The sequence below is a fragment of the Protopterus annectens genome, chromosome 3.part0, assembly GCF_019279795.1.
Source record: "Protopterus annectens isolate FY-2018-M chromosome 3.part0, PAN1.0, whole genome shotgun sequence".
In the NCBI taxonomy this organism is placed as follows: domain Eukaryota; kingdom Metazoa; phylum Chordata; order Ceratodontiformes; family Protopteridae; genus Protopterus; species Protopterus annectens.
This window is the reverse complement of record NC_056731.1, coordinates 1,486,494,895-1,486,517,565: the sequence shown is the minus strand read 5'-3', so window position 1 is coordinate 1,486,517,565 and position 22,671 is coordinate 1,486,494,895.

Below are 22,671 nucleotides of genomic sequence, written 5' to 3'. Positions count from 1 at the left end.
TGCTGCTAAACTCTAGGAGTCTGAAGCCTCACTCTCTGTAAGCACTCTTTGCAGTGAAGATGTGTATGTCTGTGCAGTCACAGAAACCTGATTCAAAACATTTGTATGCATTTTGCCCTTGCAAGGCTGCAATGCCTTCCAAACATCCATATGGAAGCTGTATGTACAAGAGGAGGTGTTGCATCTATTTACATTGAAGATCACTATGCCTCATGACTGTTTATTGAAGATAACTATATAGAGTTATTCTATGTCCAACCTAGTGTGGATAGGAAAACCCTTCCTGTTATTTCCAATAATAGGTCACTATCCATAAATGGAAAAGGCAACACAGCCTATATATTACTACGTGAGACAATTAAAGTAGAGAAAAACAACCTGGGACAGAGTGAGTAAAAGTATACACCCACTGATTGGGATAATTATAGGACAACATACTCACCTGCACAATATTAACTCCAGTTTGTGAACTGAAATGCCATAGATGAAAGAGTGCAACATCCCACAAAGTTATCTCACAGAATGTACCTCAACAATATGAGTGAACACTGTAATGGCACATGTGTAGTGCCTGCACTGTTAATCCAACCATAAGGCACTGTTTTGAATTAGATATAGCTATTAAACTCCCCAAAGGAGGAGTCAGGTTCACAATCATTATCCAAGGTAACTACACACTCCTAAGGGTTGGTCTACAATACTTAACAAGACACAGTTTCCACAAAGGTTATTGACAGCTTTAGTGCATTACTCCCTGATGCCCTGTCTACACATCTATACAAATGTATACACACAGCTGTGCCTGATAAGCTGAAACAAAGATCCTCCAGAAAATACAAACCATACTGCTGTATGTCCATCATAATTACGTTATGCAGTAAGTGAAAAAAGCTGCTGTTTATAAATACAACTGTGGAAAAACAGGGGAGGAAGTCCACTCTCCTCAGCCAAAACATTCAAATAGGACACCTTCAAGAACCCACAATGAGAAACCATGCTAAGACTTTATAAAATAACATATCCTGGGATAACCAGAGGGTTTTCTTCATCGACATCTGCAACTTGATATAACTCAGATATATTTGTATCAAATTGTGTATGGTAGCACACACACTGACCCAGTATAACTTTGAAACTTGCTAGCAGACATGATGGGCGGTAAGGAGTGGCCCCTGCCACCACCACACCTAGTACATACCATGTGTGAAGCATCATCTCTGAGCTGTGGTATCTACAGTGGCAAAGTTATCAGTGGCTTCTCCAAGACTAGGAGCACAGTCTCCATGGGACAAATGGAATTCCAGCCTGTGTTCTTCATGTGCTTCAACACTCATTGACAGGGGTGAGAGGTGATGAATGTGGTTCCTTTTTGGTGATAAACTCTTGGCTAGGCTTGTAATGCCCCCAGGGCCATTAGCCTAGTAACCTCATATGATCCTATTATCCTATGAACAGTGAGTTTCTCCCTTAGGCACCATATTCAACCACAGTCTTAATACTGCTGTTGTCCACATTGAATGGAATACAGTCATCATTTTCCAAAACACAAGAGATGACTGGCAAAATAAAAGTGCAATTTATGCAACCTTTGCCATAATGCAATGGATACAGTTTTCATGCAACTCAGCTACAAGGAAATAGGTGACCTCTACACACTAGATGTGTTCCAGTTATGTGTTCTCAAAGGCATATTGTGGCTGCAAAACCTGGTGGGAGTCAAGACTGTGACTAGAGACATACACAAAGTCAAAGATGTGCACACATCCTATTGTAACTTGGCCAATCTAATATTTGTTGTCAGTAGGAAACTAACTATGGTGAATATCAAATCCTATGTTATCAGCTGGTTTTCAAATGGGATCACAAGCCAAATACATTCAATCACATTACGGCACTTCACCTCAGGCAGCTGTTGCCCCTCATGTTTGAACTATATGTCTGAAGTCATGAACAAAGCAGATAGTCTGTGGCACTTATGACTGCTGACAAAGCTATGGATGTTACATGAACTGCAAAGAAATGCATCAGCATACCCTGTGGTAATGATAAATGTCCCTACTTATTATAAAATGACCATCAGTCCACTATTCCTTCCTTCTGTATTGATAGACCTTGGAACACATGTCAGCTTCAACCTGGGTCTACTGTGGGGAGCTAGATATTCTACATCTTACATCTGATTTGCAACGGCATTACATCAATAGCAATATATGATAGCAATCCAATATACTCATCCCTAATTGGTAGTATTAATGAATATAAGCCAACCTTTGAAATGTATTTTATTGGACACTTGCACCAACTTGACAGACCTCAGACATATCTGGTAATAAAACATCAGAGGGTCTCCAACATGTGTCTTCTGCGGGCAGACTCTCATAGCTGTCTCTGTGTGCAGTATCATATTAATAGCTTTGAGGCAGATTATGTATGCCTTATAGGACTATCTGTGTCCAAAATGGGATGGAAATGCTGCACATGCGTAAGTAAAGTGGGATTTGAGTTACCTGTTCCAGGAACCTCAGTGTACACTATGACATACGTAGGACATGCTGGAGAGACAGATACATTTCTCAAAGGGTGTTTGTCCACTGCAGTAGAATTCAAATCTATGTCAAGCAGAGCACCTACATTACCCTCATGAAGGACATGCTTGATGACTTGCTGTGAAAATGTTATCTGCCAAGGATCACTGCTGCTTCACCCCTGGACATGGGTGGTCCTTGTTAGACAAAACTTGGCCATGCATTATATCTGACTTTTAATATTGTTTTGTGACGTAACGGCTATGCTTCTAAACACCATCAGATCAATAGCCTAGTCACATCCTATGAACCTCGGAACGTATAGTGATGTACATGGAAAAAGGAACATTATACTTTATTACCATTCTGATGATATTTTTCTTCAGTGCCGACATGCAATCTGGAGCTTTGAATCTGATGGGCTGACTTTGGATGTGCACCCATATGTTTGTAATAAACAATCCTTACAGAGAAAGTTAGATGTATTAATGAGACACTTTTAATTGTCTTAATTCACAGCCCTTACAAAAGCATCCACTGTAAAGTAGATAAACTATTATGCTAGAAACTGTCTAAATGGGTCTATATTAGATCACAGAATGCTTAAAAAAGCAAACAGTGATTAATCGACCCTATGTAAGGGAAAGCTTAAAATGTTGAACTGTCAGAACAGCAATTTTTTTCCCTTGGAAAAAAATTGCTGTTCAAACAAAAAAAAAATAAAAAAACAAAACACTTTAAACATTAAATTAAGTGGGGGGCTGTGCCCCCACACCTCCCTACTTAAATATACCAACTCCAAGACCGTACTACAGTGCTGAAAACGGCAAAGTAATGAAGCGGCCAAGCGAATTCTTTCTCAGGGAAAGAATTCACTTAAAAGCTGCTTTGATATTTTGCCTTTTCAGTTTGACCAAGACACATTCGAAAGAATGCATCTTCAGTCTTTTAATAGGAACCCATCTAAATGGCTATGTACAATCTAAATGACAGGTATCATTATCAGTTCAACAGCACGAATGGAGGTAATAATGTCATATTAATATAGATAGTCACCCTGTGCAATAGACACATAGCTTTAGGATCCCTGAATCCAAAACATAGACAACAGGGATGTGGCACAGTTATCATCACTTGCACAGGGTGCTGTGTGGGAGGCAGGAGGCTTAGTCTGACAAAAAAGGCTGGCGAGGGAGTATGTGAGTAAGCAAGGGGAATGGGCAAAATGGACCGTGTAAATGTTGTGAGTGTGTCTATAGGTGCCCTCAATGTGACGTTGGTGTGTGAGTGTCTGCATGAACACAGACAAGCTTAGTGCTAGCCCTACACATATGTATTTTAGACAGCTGTGAGCCATGCATGATAGAGCTGACAATTCATCGTCCTCACCCCATTCGATGAACTGTCTCTGCCAGGAGTTGCACTGGCACCTCCACATCCAAGGTCAGATGCTATGCTACTACTTGAAGGTGATTGTTGTCTGCTGGATGTGCTCCCTTCACAGGAATGCCCAGGATCATGACCCCATGGCCTGTTGTGTTGTGTCTGGCTGTGGACAGCACACGCCCTTTTGCAGCAGTGGATGCACTGCTACTCTGGGAGTGTGATCGAGCATGGCCATGCTGGCTCTCAGCAGATGTAGTTGCTGACCTACACCCACGATGCCAGCGCTCCCCTCCCAGCAGTTGTTCCACCACAGACAATGTGCATTCCATGACAGATACACTGCACTTCCTCTCAGAAACATCCTATTCCAATGTGTCATTCAACCAATCCAGGGAATTGACAACACGGTTGAGGCAGTCATGTATGTCAGATTATGCTGCATCTATAACCCTGAACATTCTCCTGGAGTTCCTGTCTGAACATGCCTGTGCCTCCATGACAGCCCTAAACTTATGTTGAGTCACACGTGATGAGACATCTGCAGCAGGTTGAGGAGGAACAGCAGGGCTCCTTTGAGCAGTATTATCAATCTGCCTGTCTACCACCTTGCTAACAGTTTGGCTATGTCCAGTATTAACAGTCACTGAAGCCACAGTAGTAGCCACACTTCCATGGTCACTGTCCTCACACTCCACTTGTCCAATATTTTATGGCCTTGGTGAACTTGGTATGCGTAGACATACTGGCTGTGTCTGTTTAGAATGAAGGGGGAACACTGGATGTCAAACTTTGTGTCAGAACCAGCCTCTGCAACCCCTGGCTGTGCCTCACTTTGGCCACCATCATCATCAGATTCTGATGAGATACTGACATCAGATGGTGTAGGAGACACAGAACCACTTCCATGTTCACCTGGGATAAAAGGAAGGAAAACAGGAATACATTAATAACTGCACTACTATGCTGCAATATATGTTAAGCAATTTAGACTGCTGTCACTATTACATTCATATCTCTCAACCTCTTAGGGCATGTATGTGGACAAAGCAATGAATAATGGGTGGAGAAAGGGCCAAGAATAGGTATGATTGTGACATATTGCCCTTACAAACCTAGAGAGGTGATAGAATAGCAGGTGCTACTTCAGCATGACATTTATGAGTGGTATGCATTTCTATTGTGAGATCTGTCATTATTTTATTTCTGTGCTCTATAATGACCTATCAATAGTTTGCAACTCAATCCCTATGATGTTAAATAGGGCCCAGAGGTATGAGTCACACATCTGGACATTCTGCAAATATCTGTACAGTTGACAAGTATGTAGACAATACAACAATCTATACAGCAGGCCTGAGATGACACTTTAGCAGATATGTTGGAATATTTCTACATTACTGACATGCATGTATTCTGCTAACTAACTAGAAGAGCCTAAGATCTGTGAATTCCTGATGGCCCTGGAAAACGTAAAGGGACAGGTAATGGCAACAGCACCCATTTAACAGTATAACGAATGGTAGTACTTTTTAATAATCTATATGTACAGTAACTGCACTCTTAACAGGAATGTGGCTGACAACCTGTAAATGATCTGAAAACTACAGTTATCTTAAATACATCAAGTAAAAAGGCAACCTGCCTCACATTACAACTACATATACAATGAATGCAACATGATTCTACTGATGATCTAACAAATCCTACCTGGAAGATCCTCCTGAGATGCAAGAATGGCACCCATGTCCAACACATACTGGCTGTTGGAGTGGTGTGAGCTTTCCTGAGTGGCAATATCTGCCTGGAATTCCTCTGTAGTGGTGAGTAGTTGTTCTGCTGCAGGTCCATCACCAGTGACCTGATGATCATGTGCCACTTCAGCAGCACATCTCCTTGCAGCATGAATCATGTCCATGGCATGGTATTGCACCTGCTCATAGTTGCAATTTTTCTGCCCAGTTGCATTTACATTTTGAAGTAATTCAACCCAAAGGGCTGCACATTGCATCATACTGGCCCACACCCCAGTACATAAGGACTGCATGATATTGCCTTAAAGCTTCAATGTTGAGGTCATTCTCAGCCTCTGAAAAAGATGGCCTACACCAAGCAGGCATATTGTTTACTGAAAGACAAAATAATGGTAGCACATATAAGGATCACATCAGTATAAATAAACTGTGTACAGATAAGGCAGTACAGGAACGCTCTCAGTATTCACCACTTGATTGCACTTTAATGATTCAACAGTGGTCAAGAAATAACATGGGGGTTACAAAACAAGGAGAGTAGCATGACGAACATATCCTTGTTTGTGCCGTAACAAATAAGTAGCATGACGAACATATCCTTGTTTGTGCCATAACAAATAAGTATCATGATGAACATATCCTTGTTTGTGCGTAACAAATAAGTAGCATGACGAACATATCCTTGTTTGTGCTGTAACAAATAAGTAGCATGACGAACATATCCTTGTTTGTGCCATAACAAATAAGTAGCATGACGAACATATCCTTGTTTGTGCTGTAACAAATAAGTAGCATGACGAACATATCCTTGTTTGTGCCATAACAAATAAGTAGCATGATGAACATATCCTTGTTTGTGCCATTACAAATAAGTAGCATGACAAACATCCTTGTTTTTGCTGTAACAAATAAGTAGTGTGACGAACATATCCTTGTTTGTGCCATAACAAATAAGTAGCATGACGAACATATCCTTGTTTGTGCCATAACAAATAAGTAGCATGATGAATATATCCTTGTTTGTGCTGTAACAAATAAGTAGCATGACGAACATATCCTTGTTTGTACCGTAACAAATAAGTAGCATGATGAACATATCCTTGTTTGTGCCCTTACAAATAAGTAGCATGATGAACATATCCTTGTTTGTGCCATAACAAATAAGTAGCATGATGAACATATCCTTGTTTGTGCCATAACAAATAAGTAGCATGACGAATGTGTCCTTGTTTGTGCCACAACAAATAAGTAGCATGACGAACATATCCTTGTTTGTGACATAACAAATAAGTAGCATGACGAACATATCCTTGTTTGTGCTGTAACAAATAAGTAGCATGACGAACATATCCTTGTTTGTACCGTAACAAATAAGTAGCATGATGAACATATCCTTGTTTGTGCCGTAACAAATAAGTAGCATGACGAACATATCCTTGCTTCTGTCCTAACTGATACTCACTTATGCTCACATACCCAACACAACAGTCCATTCTAGTTTGTGCCATAGCAGGGACTCATCCTCTCCAACCCCAAAAAAAAAACAATATAATAGGCTAAGGGACAAATGTGCTAAACAAACAACAATGTAAATTCCAAAGTGCTCTCAAAGGGCCTATCTGTGAAATGTGTGCATAGTTGTCACACAGCATTAGACCTTCGGCCTACTCTATATCCTCTGTACCTTTCAGATGGCTGGTAAAGAAGGCCATGTCATGAGTACAGTTCTAACAAATGCTTATTGATTTACTTTACATCATTCCTAAGTACATTCCATAATATGCATTGTTTAAGTAACAAAATGGATACATACCTGATGGAGTACAATAGTCCTCTGTCAAAATATACTGTTCCAATTTAAATGTGTAACTGAATTTGAATTCTGCTACAACTCTCATCCACATTAGTATGCCTAGCTACACATTTGCATTTTTATAATGGTGTACATTACCAATTGATTGCATTTGTCCTAGTCTGTGCTTCAAAGATGCTAATTGCAACATGCCCTGCTGCACTGCATGCTAATCAACCAATACACAACAATATATAAGGCATCAATGTAGGCACCATGCCCTTTCTTATATGTGCAGTAAGGGAATAGTGTAGTATAGATAGAACATAAGCACTGACAGATTGTTAGCAGCAGCTACAATTTACATACATCTGTGTCTGCTACAGGCTGAAGGTGATACTGCTGCTGCTGCCAATAACCACAGACAGAGAGAGTGTGGACATTGCAGGCCAACAACACAGTAGAGTAAATGTGAGACCTCTGGCAGCCTTGAGTCACATACAGTGCCAAATGCAGGGAACCCATCCCAGTGGAATATAAGATATGTGCTGAAGTTAGTATGTTAGCCACAGGTACCATTAACAGACCATGAGGGGACATGCTTGGTGTTTCATAGGCATCAGCATCCAGTATCTTCTGAACATTCCTGCATGCTATCCTGGAACATGGCTAAGCAACGCACACCTTTCTCAAATGTTGCAAAGTCCAGCAATGTGCATTTTCAGTATCTGTCATAACAGGTATTGGCTGGCAAAACCATTATAGGTTGGGAGGGTGACCTAATGGTTAATGTGTTTGCCTTGCAAGCACAAGATGCAGGGTTTGAGGCTCACAAGGGATAATTGGCTAGGCTTAAAATGGCTCGCAAGGGCAGTTAGCTTAGTACTAATCTCTGAGGCTATACATTGGTATTCATATGTATTGGACATGGCTGGCTTTCAGGGAGAGGTTCTGAGATTTTGATCTCAAAGGTGGGATGTGCAGGAGCCCAAGGTGTTTGTTGGACTCCTAGTGAATGATTATGGTCTCAGGCTGTTGCAGGAGCACTATCATGGATCAGATTACAAATCAGATGCATGGAATTATTTGGCCTGTGATCTGTCCAGTGCTACTGGTATCTCCTAAACTGGCAAACAGTGTAGGAATCACTACTTAGACCTCAAAATGAGGGAGAGGGATACCCTCGACCATTGGATTAAGGAATGCAGGAATGATGGCACTCCACAAATGTGTATCACTTACAGGCACTGCTTGTAGGAGATAGCAGCTGCATATTTTCATTATTGGTGTTCTTAATGGTATTCTGTTTTGTTATTTTTTTCCCTCAGCTAATGCAGACCATGCACTGAATGTCTGGACCTATGAAGAAAGAATGAGAAGGATGAGAGATGCAAGTGGTATGTATGCTTACAAACAGTACTGTTATTTAGCATTAGGACTAAATACAGCTTATTGTGGTAAATACTTGTATCACATTGAGTATGCATTTTTCCATTGTAAAGCAAAAGCATGCATGCATTAGTATGTTACTTAGAATAACAGTCCAGTATTACAGAGTAGACAGGGATGGTCATTTAGGAAACCACTCATCCGAAGTATGCAGTACATGTTTAATTTGACATAAACATTGCAATATAAAGTATGATCTATATATCAGGGACAACAATAACATGCTGCAGATTGTTAGCATTATAACAGTGGACTTGTATCTATAAAGTATAAAAGGAAAGAGTGATTGCATTATGCTATATTAAAAAGGAAAGGTACGGTATTACAATAAACACTGCTTGTGGGTTTGAATATCACACACCCCATATTTAAAACCAGCACTTTAGAATACTGTTTTAGGTTACCATCATTTAAAGTACAGTACTGCTATGTATTCATAATGATAGCATTAGAAGTGCAGACCTCTATAGCTGTGGCTCATATGGCCTGCTGTCAAATGTAATCAGTGTACATGGAATGATTGTTGGATGTAATATGATCTGTACTATAGTGTGTCTGTGTTAGCAACAGGGCAGTAATCAAAATAATAAAGGTATCTTGTTAGGGGTCTATATTAAATTGTCACCCGCTTAGGTTGTCGAGCACCTAAACATCGACATCTAAATGTTGACAACTTAAAATCGCAAACAGCAGTTTCCACACAGGGAAGCAAGTCTTTTGGCCATTATGGGGATTTTGCCCTGTGTACTGCGTAGAGCAATCTCGGAGTTGGTATATTTAGTTAGGGTGAGTGTGTGTGTGTGTGTGTGGGGGGGGGGTGAAGCCCCCAACTTGATTTCTGTTTATTTTTTTTACTTTGGTCAACGGCATTCTTTCCCTGTGTGCAAAAAAAGTGCTGTTCGCGATTTTAAGTTGTCGACATTTAGGTGACGACCTTTACAAGTTCAAAAACTTAAGCGGTCGACGATGTGATATAGACCCTTTTGTTAGCATTTCATATTATTGTAAGTAGAATGTATTAGAATATTGTACATTATTTGCAGATATTTTGTATATTATCTGTATGGTTACTAATACAATTTTTTTTCTCTCACCCCCACCCCTTCTCTTGTTTTTTTATGTTATTGATAGATTTTATTATTATTTGTATTGTTGTTATTATATGATGTATATAATCATGTATTTCATTATCATAATTATTTTTTAATATCTATGGATTGTTTATTATGTATAATTTTCTATTATTTTTCTGTTAAATACCTTTTCATTTCATAATATTTTTCATTGTGTTTGCAATTGTATTAGCTATTATTTTTGTATTAATTTATTATTATATGCTTGCATTTTATTTAATGTTATTCTGTCCATTATTTTGTGTTATATTTTATTTCATTATGGAATTTTAATTTTATTTATGTTATTACTACAGCTAGACGGGGTAGGCAGGTTCACCGTGGTCTGCCTACACTCCCTCCACTGGCTATGGCACCAAGGCCCAGCACTTCTGGGCTGCAACCTGGCAGCACCCCTCCTGCTGCCCCTGCCCTATCTGAACCCTCAGGTAGTTATGCCCCAGAGGATAGGCCTGTGGTTCCCTCTCTGAGCAGAGGCAGAGGGGGTGATTTTGTCACCTGAGCTGAACTGCCAGATCTGGTGCATGGGATTGTGCACCGCACAATTGGAGCACGTCTATGCCAAGTGGAGACACTGCTCTCCATTGTTGTCCTGAATAATACAAGGACACGCAGACATCAAAGACTGGTGCAGTGAGGTGATAGTGATAACAGTCCAGTGGTTGAGAACTCAGTTTTCACTGTCACCAAACATGATATCCATAGGTCTGCAATGCCCCCCTCCACCACACCAACCAAGGTGTTTACTACCTCTTGTGTCTTTCACTGACACTGTCTCTTGTCCTGTATGCCCTGTCTGGCTGCAAATGCCTCCTCACCTTCCCAACTTGCCTACCCCAGTCTTGCCTATGTCCCTTCCTCAACATTCCACTTTTTTCTTCAAAAAAAGGGCATTTGTCTAAAAAAAAACTTAGCCACATACATAGCTCTCCATTTTGCACACTCGTCTACTTAACACATTTAATTTGGTACAATTGCTTCACAACACAATTATACTGTTGTCACCCCTCTCCATGGAGATGATAGTCCAAATTCAGCTAATAAACTGTACATGTGCCCAGTTGTTACTGTTGAAAAATTGAATAGCTACGGTTCTTTCCTACACCCTTCCTGCTGCCTTCCTTTCACTTTGTTTTCCTCCTGCTTACATCCCATTTCACCACTTTCCTATCTTCCCGTATTTCTTTTCCTTAAAGAATCATTGTGCGATGTTGCATAATGTGCTGCATACATGATGTGATTTGCAGTCAAGAATAAGTTCCATTGTCATCCATATGGTATGATTTATATATTGGGTTGTGATGTTGTTAAACGGTACATTGGGAAGACCAAAAGAAAGGTATAAACTACAATTTTGAAGCATCTAGCAGACATTAGGAAAGGTAATATGGATAGCCCAGTTGCTAGTCACTTGCATAGGGAACATTCTGGTGAGGGGGAACATTTGATTTTTAGTGTTTTAGCACAATCTGTGGTGGGGAAGAGAGGAGTGATGGATGCATTTAAGATGGAGGTGGGATTACATCAAGGATCAGCTCTGAGCCCTTTCTTATTTGCAATGTTGATGGACAGGTTGACAGACAAGATTAGACAGGAGTCCCTGTGGACTATGATGTTTGCAGATGACATTGTGATCTGTAGTGAGAGTAGGGAACAGGTGGAGGAGACCCTGGAGAGATGGAGATATGCTCTAGAGAGAAGAGGAATGAAGGTCAGCAGGACTAAGACAGAATATATGTGTGTGAATGAGAGAGAGGATAGAGAAATGATGAGGATGCAAGGAGTAGAGGTAGCGAAGGTGGATGAGTTTAAGTACTTGGGATCAATAGTTCAGAGTAATGGTGAGTGTGGAAGAGAGGTGAAGAAAAGAGTACAGGCAGGACAGATTGGGTGAAGAGTGTCAGGAGTGATTTGTGACAGATGAGTACCAGTAAGACTGAAAGGGAAGGTCTACAAGAGGGTAGTGAGTCCACTTATGTTATATGGGTTGGAGACAGTGGCAATGACAAAAAGGCAGGAGTTAGAGCTGGATGTGGCAGAGTTAAAGATGTTAAGATTTGCACTGGGTGTGATGAGGGTGGACAGGATTAGGAATAAGTATATTAGAGGGTCAGCCCAGGTTGGAAGGTTTGGAGACAAAGCCAGAGAGGCAAGATTACATTGGTTTGGACATGTGCTGAGGAGGGATGCTGAGTATATTGGGAAAAAGATGCTAAGGATGAAGCTACCAGGTAACAGGAAAAGAAGAAGACCTAAGATAAGATTTATAGATGTGGTTGGTGAGGACATGCAGGTGGTTGGTGTGACAGAGCAAGATGCAGAGGACAGGAAGAAATGGAAACAGATGATCCACTGTGGCGACACCTAACCAGAACAGCCAAAAGAAGATGATGCTTTGGTGGGGAAGAGAGGGGACTTTTCTAGGAAATTAAATCAACTTGGAAACCACATTTACATTTAATTATGGTACTCTTTCCCCCAAGGTTCTTAATCAGGAGGTTTATTTCTATTTTATTTTATTTTATTTGACATTTGTTAACTGGGTTGGTCTGACTGGGCAAAGCCCTTTTACAGCAGAGGCACGAAGATAAACGCTCCAGTATTATAATGCACAGACATTTATTAGCACAGACATTTGTTACAAGTCAACTGAAAAATGTAATAAAATGAGATATAATATGATTTAAACAACGAACATTTTTTTTTTTGTTGTTGAATTTTTTAGTTTGGTCAATATGGGATTTTACATCAGGGTTGCTGGTGGGATTTAGCTATATTTTGGTCAACACAGTGTTACTTTAAGTGTCTGTGAGAATGTTCAATGTCTAATTAAGTAATTGAAATCAATTAAATTATGATTATTTAATGCATTGGCAGTTTGTGTTGTTTATCCCTTGAGGGCAAAATGCTGTAGTATGAAGACAATAAACATTTTACCTGTGTGTAGCTTCATTTTGTTTTTTGGGTATATTTGGTAGTTTTGTGTTTGTAATATGTCTTTGCATTGAGCAGAAGCCTCACCAAAGATATTTTGTATGGTTGCAACCCCAAACATTTATTCTTTTTTGGAGTTTGTGAGAGAAAGAGAGTTCGAATTTGTGGATTTGGATCCTTGGAGCTCTTTTGGGCAGAATGGTTTCTATGCTCATTTTGAACAGTTGGAGAGACTTATGTGTCTAAAGAACTAAGTCTTTTTTATGATGTGATATTTTTGGAAAAGTATCTGAGCCTGAATAGTACTCCTTGGGGGCTCAGAGTAGATCATTTGCCAGCTTGGAAATTTGGTGATGAGGAACAAGACCTGTGTGAGGAGTGGAAACAGATTTCATTGGAATATACACTGGGCTGGCTGCAGATTCTGGTTTAGTGCACTCTTAGTTTCCTAGATAAATTATGGCAGGAGATTGCTGGTATGACAGCTGAGGGTTGCCACCAGCCTACAACCAAGACGTGCAGGGTCTTGCTACTTCACTGGAGTGAGTGTAGAGGGATAACAAGGAACTGGCCTACTCTGCAGTGCTGTAGTAATAAAATAAATAAAATTCAAACCAAAATGTGTATAAAACATAAAACAAATTAATTGAAATGTAGAAAAAATATTATAAAGCATATAAAAGCTTCAAATAATATAATTACGAACAAAATGAAAAATAAAAAAATGAAAATGTATTTCATAAAAAAGAATTATGAAATTATACATAATAAACTAAAAATAAGACATAAAACCAAATAATATAATAAGTAATTTGATTATATAAATAATGCAATAATAATAATAACAACACAGATAATAAATATAAAAAAAATAATAAAACAAGAGTAGATTTGGGGTGAGGAAAAAAAAGAGGAACATTAGTAACCTCACAGATAATATACAATGCTTTCTACAATTAACGTATTCTATTCTGTTACATTCTACTGTTAGCAATAGCAACTGCTAAGAGCTTTTCTTTATTACATGGAATACATGTACAGTGGTTACACTTGACAGCAAACCATTCAAGATATAGTTCTAGAGGTATGCCCTTCAAATTCTATAATGATGATTACTTAACAGTACTGTGTATTTTTTATTGATGACAAGCTAAAACAGAATTGTAATCAGCTGAGCTTTACATTTGGGGGGTGTGGTATTAGAACCCATAAGCAGTGACTACTGTAATACTATACTTTTCTTTTAGAATGCAACAGAATACAAGCACTTGCATTTTACACTTAATACACTCATGTTCACTGTTATCTGAGAATGTGCAGCTGTTGCTTTGTGTTACAAACCATGCATCTCCACCTTTTGGAGCAGGATATACTGACATATCATAAATTAATGGGTGTACAATGGCCCATAACTAGGAACATATTTCAAATATTGCTGTTACATACATGGATAGTTGCACAAGAATTGTGTTAACATACATTTTGGCATCCGTTCTTTATTGACTTCAGTATAAATTACTTGCCAGACAACCATGAATCCTACAATGAACAGATCAAAACAGTGATTCTTAAATGTGGGTATTCAGCATAAATATGTACAGTTGAAAGCTATGCTACAGAGTAATGCATGCATATTTGCTTTTATAGTTCAGGCATGTATTCCCAAGTTCATACAACTGTATGATATAGCAACTAATCCTTCTATCACTGTTAATGCAGCAATAACAGTACTTTATATAATTATGCTTACTTACCACATGCTTGTTGCTTCCTGGTCAATCTCCTCACATAGGACCTCACATTTGAGGCCCTCTCTTCTGCAGCTGTGGAAAAAAAGAAAAATAAAGCATTGTGAATACCAGTTTCTACCATATTCAGCTTGAATATTTACAATTACTATATGTAAAGCATAAACACACATATATGGGATGTGCCCTGCCCAACACTCAATCCAGCGATCAAGGGTATCCCTTTTTCTGCAGCACAGGTCATCATAGTGGTGACAACATTGTTCCCAGGTGTGGGGGATACCAGTCACACTGGTAAAGGCCCTGACCAAACTATCCCAGGCCTCTGATTTATATTGAGAGCTGGTGTAGTTCTCCTGCAGCAGCCTGGGCCCATGGTCCTTAGCCAGGAGTCAAATAAAGACCTTGTACTCCTGGACACCTCGGCACTGTGATCTGAAATGCATTCCCTCTTCAAAGCCTGCCACTGCTGCACAAGGTCAAGCTCAAAATGTGCATAGTACAATTACTGCCTATTCACACCTTTAAATAGCATGTTTTCTTGCAAATTGAGCTTACTGAATGTGCACACTGTCTATATTTTGATACATTTGAAAAAGCTGTGCACCGCTTTCCATCATGCAAACACGGTAAAACAAGTTCATAGGTTTGCCAGTTGCTAAGCGGCGTGCACCTTTTTCAAATGTATTCACGAATAACTTACAGCCAATACTATTCCATGGTTATTTTGTTAAACTAACACTTTATTTGTATAAGCTGCAATGCCACAACACTTTAAACAAAGTTTGCATATCCTGGACTAGGACTCAGGACCATCTGCATGGCAGTCTATCACTTTACACATGTCGCCACAGGATTCATTATATATAGTCTGTATTTTACTATGTATTGCTAATTTGATGGCATGTGCATAGTGCAGCCTCAATTACTGGGTTTACACAATGCCCAGCAGTGATGTGCAATAGCAATTGAAAGCATCCAGTTTCTATTTTTGGATGTCTGGGTTAAGTCTGATACCAGGGTTTTCCCATTGTGCAAGCAAGGTAAGCATTGCCAAATGCTGCAGTGCACTGTGCAACATGACATACATAAAAATATGAGGTAAATCAAACTATATAGATATGGGTTTTGGCTGGTATTTTTGCAGTATTCCTCATTAAATTTGTGGTTTTGTAATAATCATTTGTGATGGATGGCACTAAATGGTAGCAGATATTTTCATTTAGGACTAAGAGTCTGGGAGGTATGGGGGTGGGAATTTGTTGCTCTCCTGTACACAGATTCATTATCCATGTTGTTTTATGAGGTTTCACAGCCAACACTACTGGAGTGCACAATGAAACTTCAGTTAGGCACTCTGTGCAACATTACTATGCATTGCACAGTGCCGAGAGCACATTGTGGCCATGTACATGGATAAACTCCATGTAGGCTCCAAGTTTATTGAATCCTGCAGCATAAGTACAAATAATAGCCATGTAACAGCTTATCACCAGTGTCAGTGCAGTATGTGAAATTTCATGCACCCTATCACGCATAAATTAATAGCTATGTTTGGGTGTCATAATGACATGTTATGCTGGCCTCAGTGGTAAAGGTGTATATGCCCAGAATCATACATGATGGGAAACATATGCATAAAAGAATTGACACCCGAAGTGTATGATGTGCCACTGTTGTCTAATAAAATGTGTGTTATAGCAACACAAATACTGTGTAGACCAAATCATGTGAACAGTAACAGACCATAATCAATATTATACTAATATGTCATTCAACAATACACATCTCCGTATAAACCAGTCACCTTACTGCCTGCACTGCATTCTGATGTGTTTCTGCATGGGTGACATAGTCTGCATGAAGAAGAACTTTGCACAAATACACTACATACAACCTGCAGCCTGTGCCCTAACCTTCTCACCTTGCACTTCTTGTAAAGTATGACTGTGGTCCATCTCATAAAAATGACTTTCCACATCAATGACATGTTCCCTCCCTCTCTCTCTCTCTCTCTCTCTCTCTCTCTTTCTTACCCCTGTGGCAGTTTCCCAGTGACAAATCTAGGAGTCGCTTAAGTATACTGACCATACCCTTTCCTACCATCACCCACATCCTGCAGAGATACATCCATGTATTATCATTGTGACAATAGCAGCTGACACTGAGTAAGAAGACCACTTTAGCTAGTTCACTGCCAAGAAGGTGAGTTATTCTACTATAAAACTAGCCAATCTGATTGCAATATAATGGACAATTACTCAGGTAGAAAAAGTAGCACTTTTAGAAATATTATCCAATAAAGGAGCTAATCTGTTATATGACATTGTGTGAAACATTTGTACATAGTACTTTTCAGTACAGGTTTTACATAGTCTATATGTGGATGAATCTTAAGGATAATGCTATTATGTTAACTACAAAAAATAATTTAATAAGTAATGCATGTATGTATGATGATGGTCATATACAAACTGAAAACCCATGGTAAATAAATAAATAACAACTGCCACTACATTGACATCTAAGAACAGTACCTTTACAATGCAAATATGAGTATAAGAATTATACCGGAATTACCAGTGGTGAATAATTTCAAACAAGCTATCACTTTTTGTTAACGATATAATGTAATACAGCACATCACAGAGAACATTTTTGATGAATGATTGGTGAATGATTGTTTCTAAAACCTAGAACTCAATCGCAATGATCAAAATCTGCATTTTTTCATTGGAAGGAAGCTACTTGCAATGGCTTCATAGGTTCATAGATTCATAGGTTGATACTAGGCTATCGACCCTAGGACCTATACAAGACTAGCCATAACAATTCCCTGGATATTTCTTCCTACAATATTTACTTCTCTGGACCCCTGTCTAGCAGGCTGACTGACATGATCCCCGGGATAAATTTCCTATCTCCCATCCAATCATCAAGGTTCCTTTTGAAGAGGGCAAATGAGGCACTCTGCTTGACATGTATGGGCAGTCTATTCCAGAATATGGGGAGTCTCTGGGTCAGGAACCTATCTCTCCAGGATATTTTGTTCATTGTGATGACAAGGTTTAGATCCCTGGAGTGTGTGGCTCTGAAGGATTGGAATTTCTTTAAGTGGAGCATGTCCAACAGCTCAGGGTTTGACATGGCCTTGTATGTTAAGCAGAGATCGCCTCTGAGTAGACGATATGCCACAGAGTATAGCTGGAGTTTTTTTTTTTAGATGGTCAGCATATAGCATCTGCTTTAGGCCTGTGATTCTTTTAGTCAGGTATTTCTGTGGCTTTTCCAGCTGTTGCGGTTGTCTTGCGAGGTACATACCAAACGGGGCATTATACTCTATAATGGGTCTAATGAGGGATGAGTACAGTGGGACAATTACCTCCTTTTTTCTGGATGAAAAGCCTTTAGTGATAAGGTGTGCCACATAGGACGATTTCCTGACTGTTGTAGTGATGTGGTTATCGAAAGTGAGACCACTGTCCACTTTTGATGTGTAGTGTACTGCCACCTATGTGGTAATTCATGGGTACATGTTTTTTTCCAAAGGTGATAACTATACATTTCTTGGCATTAAGCTTGAGCCCATGGCTCGGGCACTAGGCATCTGTTTCTGTAAGGCTCTTTTGTAGAATATCCACATCATTTGGGGATTCAGTAATGGCTCCCAGTTTGCAGTCATCTGCGAACTTTGTTAGCCAGAGTCCCGTAGTGATGGCCTGTACTTCAGAGAAGTAGATGCTAAAAAGAGTGATCCCAGGACTACACCCTGAGGTACTCCACTTGTCTGGAGCTGGATTTGGAGTTGGCTACTTTTACAGTCTGGGTTCTGTCAGTAAGCCAGCTGGCAACCCATCGAGTGATGTAGGGATTTATGCCAGCTTAGTACGTTTATCTATGATTCCAGAGTGGGGGATGGGGTCGAAGGCCTTGTCGAGGTCCAGCTAGGCTGTGTGGACCACCTTACCCTCGTCCACAGCTCTGGAGACTGATTCAAAGAACTCAATCAGTTTCAGGAGACAAGATCGGCCCTTCACAAACTGAAACTGGGTGGGGTCCAGTGTTTGAAGATTGCCAATGTCTTTGTTTATAAGTTCCATGATAATGCATTCCATGCCCTTGCAGATCAGGCTTGTCAGACTGATGGGATGGTAGTTCCTGGGATCCAAGGTGGATCCCCCCTTGTGGAGTGGGATAACTGTAGCTGTGCACCACTCAATGGGCACGAAGCCTGAGGTGAGGCTATTATTAAACATGACACTTAGGTGAGGTGCCAGTTCATTTTGTAGTTCATGTAGTACACAGCCTGGGATATCATCTGGTCCCATGGATGCTGTATTCTTAGCTTTGGAGAGTGCGGTCTCTGCCCATGTGGCCTTGATTACTGGAATTTGGCAATCTTTTGGTATTGAGATGGGTGCTTTAGGAGGTGAAAAGGGGGTGAAGTTGACACTAAATCGATCTGCCAGGATATTGGCAATATCCTCGGGATCAGTATATTTAATGCCATTCTGTTGCAGCTCAGAGCAGATCTGAGTATTGCCATTTAGATTCTTGACATAACTATAGAATGCCTTGTGGTTGTCTTTGGAATCTTTGGTAATTTTATTTTCGTAACTAGCTTTTGAGGATTTTATGAGGGATCTGAGCTTCTTACTGATGCTGGTGAGGGAGTTTTTTGCATCCTGGGATTTTCTTCATTTCTGTAACAGTTTCTTCCTTCTGTTGTATAGTTTGTTTATAGCAGGGGACCACCAGATTGGCTTCCTTTTTATGGAGAATAGCATCTTGGTTCTATTTGGGATGGCACGATTCATGCACGAGTGGATGTGCTCATACAGTGCCTTAGTGTAGGACTCTGCAGTCGAACTTTCAGATCTAGTCTGCATGGATGTTGTGAAGTTTGTCACTTCTGACTTCAGTAGCATGAAGTTGGCTTTGGAAAAGTTTTTTTAAGGAGGTTTCCTTACTGAGGGGTGGGGGTGGGATGTGGATGTCAAGGGTGATTTGCTTATGATCAGACCTGACCAATGAGGGGGTGACCACTGGTGTGGAGCATCTATCTTCCATGTTGGTAATGACCAGGTCTAGGATATTGGAGTCCTGGGTGGGACAATGGATTAGTTGATCTAGGGCACTGGAATTTATGAATTCCAAGAACCGTTGGGAAAAGGAATTGGTACCAGAGTAGTTATCCCAGTTAACGGCAGGGTAGTTGAAATCACCCACTATTAGGGTGTTTGTTGTATCTTAATATTTTCCAGTATGTTTAGAAAGGTGCAGTGAGAATCTTGGGGCATGGTGGGTGATCTGTAGCAAGCCTCTTGACAACTCCAAACCTACAATGCAGTCACGTGATAGTTGGGAAAAAAGAATCTCCTCAGTAAATGGAGTAGTAGTCTCATATTAACAACAATTCCAATGTGCTGAACTGTCTAGCCTTCAATACAATGTAAAAGGTAATGACAGCTAATTGTATTTGGGCCATTTCAAACCTGATGATCTCATCATTGACCACCTGTAGGAAACCCCCTTAGAATGCATTAGCAAACTTATCTTCCTATGTGATGGACCCTATCAAGTAAAACTAGTAACTGTCACATGACAATGCTTTCTATACAATTACTCTAGTATCTGCCATGATGAGATGTTTCATATCTACCATGTAATGTTTATAGGTAATTACTAAACATGTAGTTCAGTTCCCAATTGTTCCAAAGAATTACCTGCTTATGTGACTTGCTCAATGTCACGCATTAGGTAAATGAAGGCTGAGGTATGTCAAACCCTGTACCACGCAAAGTAGCTTCTTAACATGTCATAGCCTTAATCCTCAGCTCCAACTTAATATGATCATTTGAATAAATTAACATTAAAATGCCATGTCTAAGTAATGTTATACTTTTGTTAACTTAATTTGTGTATTTTAGTACAGAAACATTATCTTAATACATCCTATCATGATGATACTGCATTCATTACAGAAGTACTATGTACCATCAACATTTGCCTAGAAGTCAGTGAATCAGGTTCAAATGAAAGCACATTCTGGCCACGGTAATAGTTAATACTGACACTAAATGCTGTAAGCTCATAGAGATGCAGCACAGGGAAACATGCAACAGCCAAATGTTGGCTACATTATTGAGCCCTGATATGTGCAGTTAAATTCATAGAAAAATTAATAATAAAGCATAATTCATAACATTGTCATATAATCCTTGCAAAGCTCTTTTGGTAGCTGAACATCAGCTAGCACCATTCACTCCTGAAGTTTACTGACCATCTCCAGTGCAAGTTGTCAAAGTGATGCGGAACCTCAATCCAAGTGCAGTGGGTACCAGTCCCTTGCACATGTCAATATCCAGACATAGGTCAGTGCTCAGACGATGGCCCTTTGACACCTGTGCTCAGCTCTAACACAAAGTGGGTAATGAATGGATCAATAGAGTAACTAGGTAGTGATATTCCAGTCAAGAGGATCTGTACATAAAATATATTTATAAAGGAAAAGAAAAAACTTGGTTTACAACAAGATTGTGCACCTGAAGATTTTTTTTTTTAGAAAACTTTTCATTATTTGTGAAAGAAAGCACAATTTTATTACCAATTTGCACACAGTTGTACTATAGTACAGCATGCCACATACTTTTCATTATGTATATATTGACATTAAAGCTGTTTACTAATATGCAGATCAGTCAACGTTGTGAGCAGTTTTCTTCAGACAGACAAGAATAGCAGAGACCTGTAGATATTAATACATGTGAATAGTATTAATTCTTAATGTAGGGTGTTAAGCTGAAGATCAACTTTGGCATGGCAGTTTCTATCCAAAGGAGAATGGCATCCTTACCAAGGCACTAAGACAGCATGTCTTGGCTCCTTTGGGACATGGAGGTAGATGAGAACAAATGCATAAGTTGCATCAGGATAGTCTCTGATGAGCAGATGCTATTAGATGTCATGGCTGCACTGTTCAAGTCTGCTGATGACTGGTCACTGCTGTAAGTCACCATCCATGCCAGCATTACTGTGACAATGGGACTGCTTTACATTACAGTAGGTGGACATCACCTAACACCTAAAAGAGACTGACTAGTTCCTTGTCTTTCCGTGTGGTTATGATCCCACATGGAGAATTCTTTGTGATGGTATAACAGTTTAATTTTGCATTCCCTTGTATAAACCATACTATTAAACATGCCTTTCACATTTACTATGACTGCAAAACTGTGCAGCTATGTAAGTTTCACACATATCTGTAGTGATCCTAACATAACAGTAGGGTAGCAATATATTGCCTAATTGCTAAACAATAAAGCTGACTGTACATGGTGTGCACATTGCTATATATAGAAAGAGAGAAAGAAAGAGAGAGATGCATACACAAGTACTTTACACATATCTGCATTATTTATTTATTTTCATTTTTTTACCAGATAAATTGGTTTGTAACAATCCCTACTATCCAAGAGAAAGGAACAGAAATATGTATGTTAAGACAAGAAATTATTTGGACAGCAGTATAAAAATAAACTCAAACATGCAGTTTGATTCAAATATTGGTATTTTTAATGAGTTGAGCAAAATACAACATACTGTAAGATTTGGATAAGTTTATAAAATTATAAGAGTGTATAAAATTTACTTTGGTTTGTAAGACAGAGAAGTACAGTCTTCGTATTACATAAAAGTGGATATGCACAAAAGTTGAGTATTTATAGTCAGTAAAATATTTATAGTTGTAGGTTTAGTGACACATCAAATTGTGCCATTGACTGATAAAAACAGAGTACAACAAGCATAGAATATCTGTGTAGAGGTATTTATGTAATTACAGGACACATAAATATATAGCATGTGGTATATCAACAAAGAGGTTGAGTATATGAATTATGTTCATCATTCTGTTTGCTAAGTGGTATTGCATGCACATATTCAGAACATTTT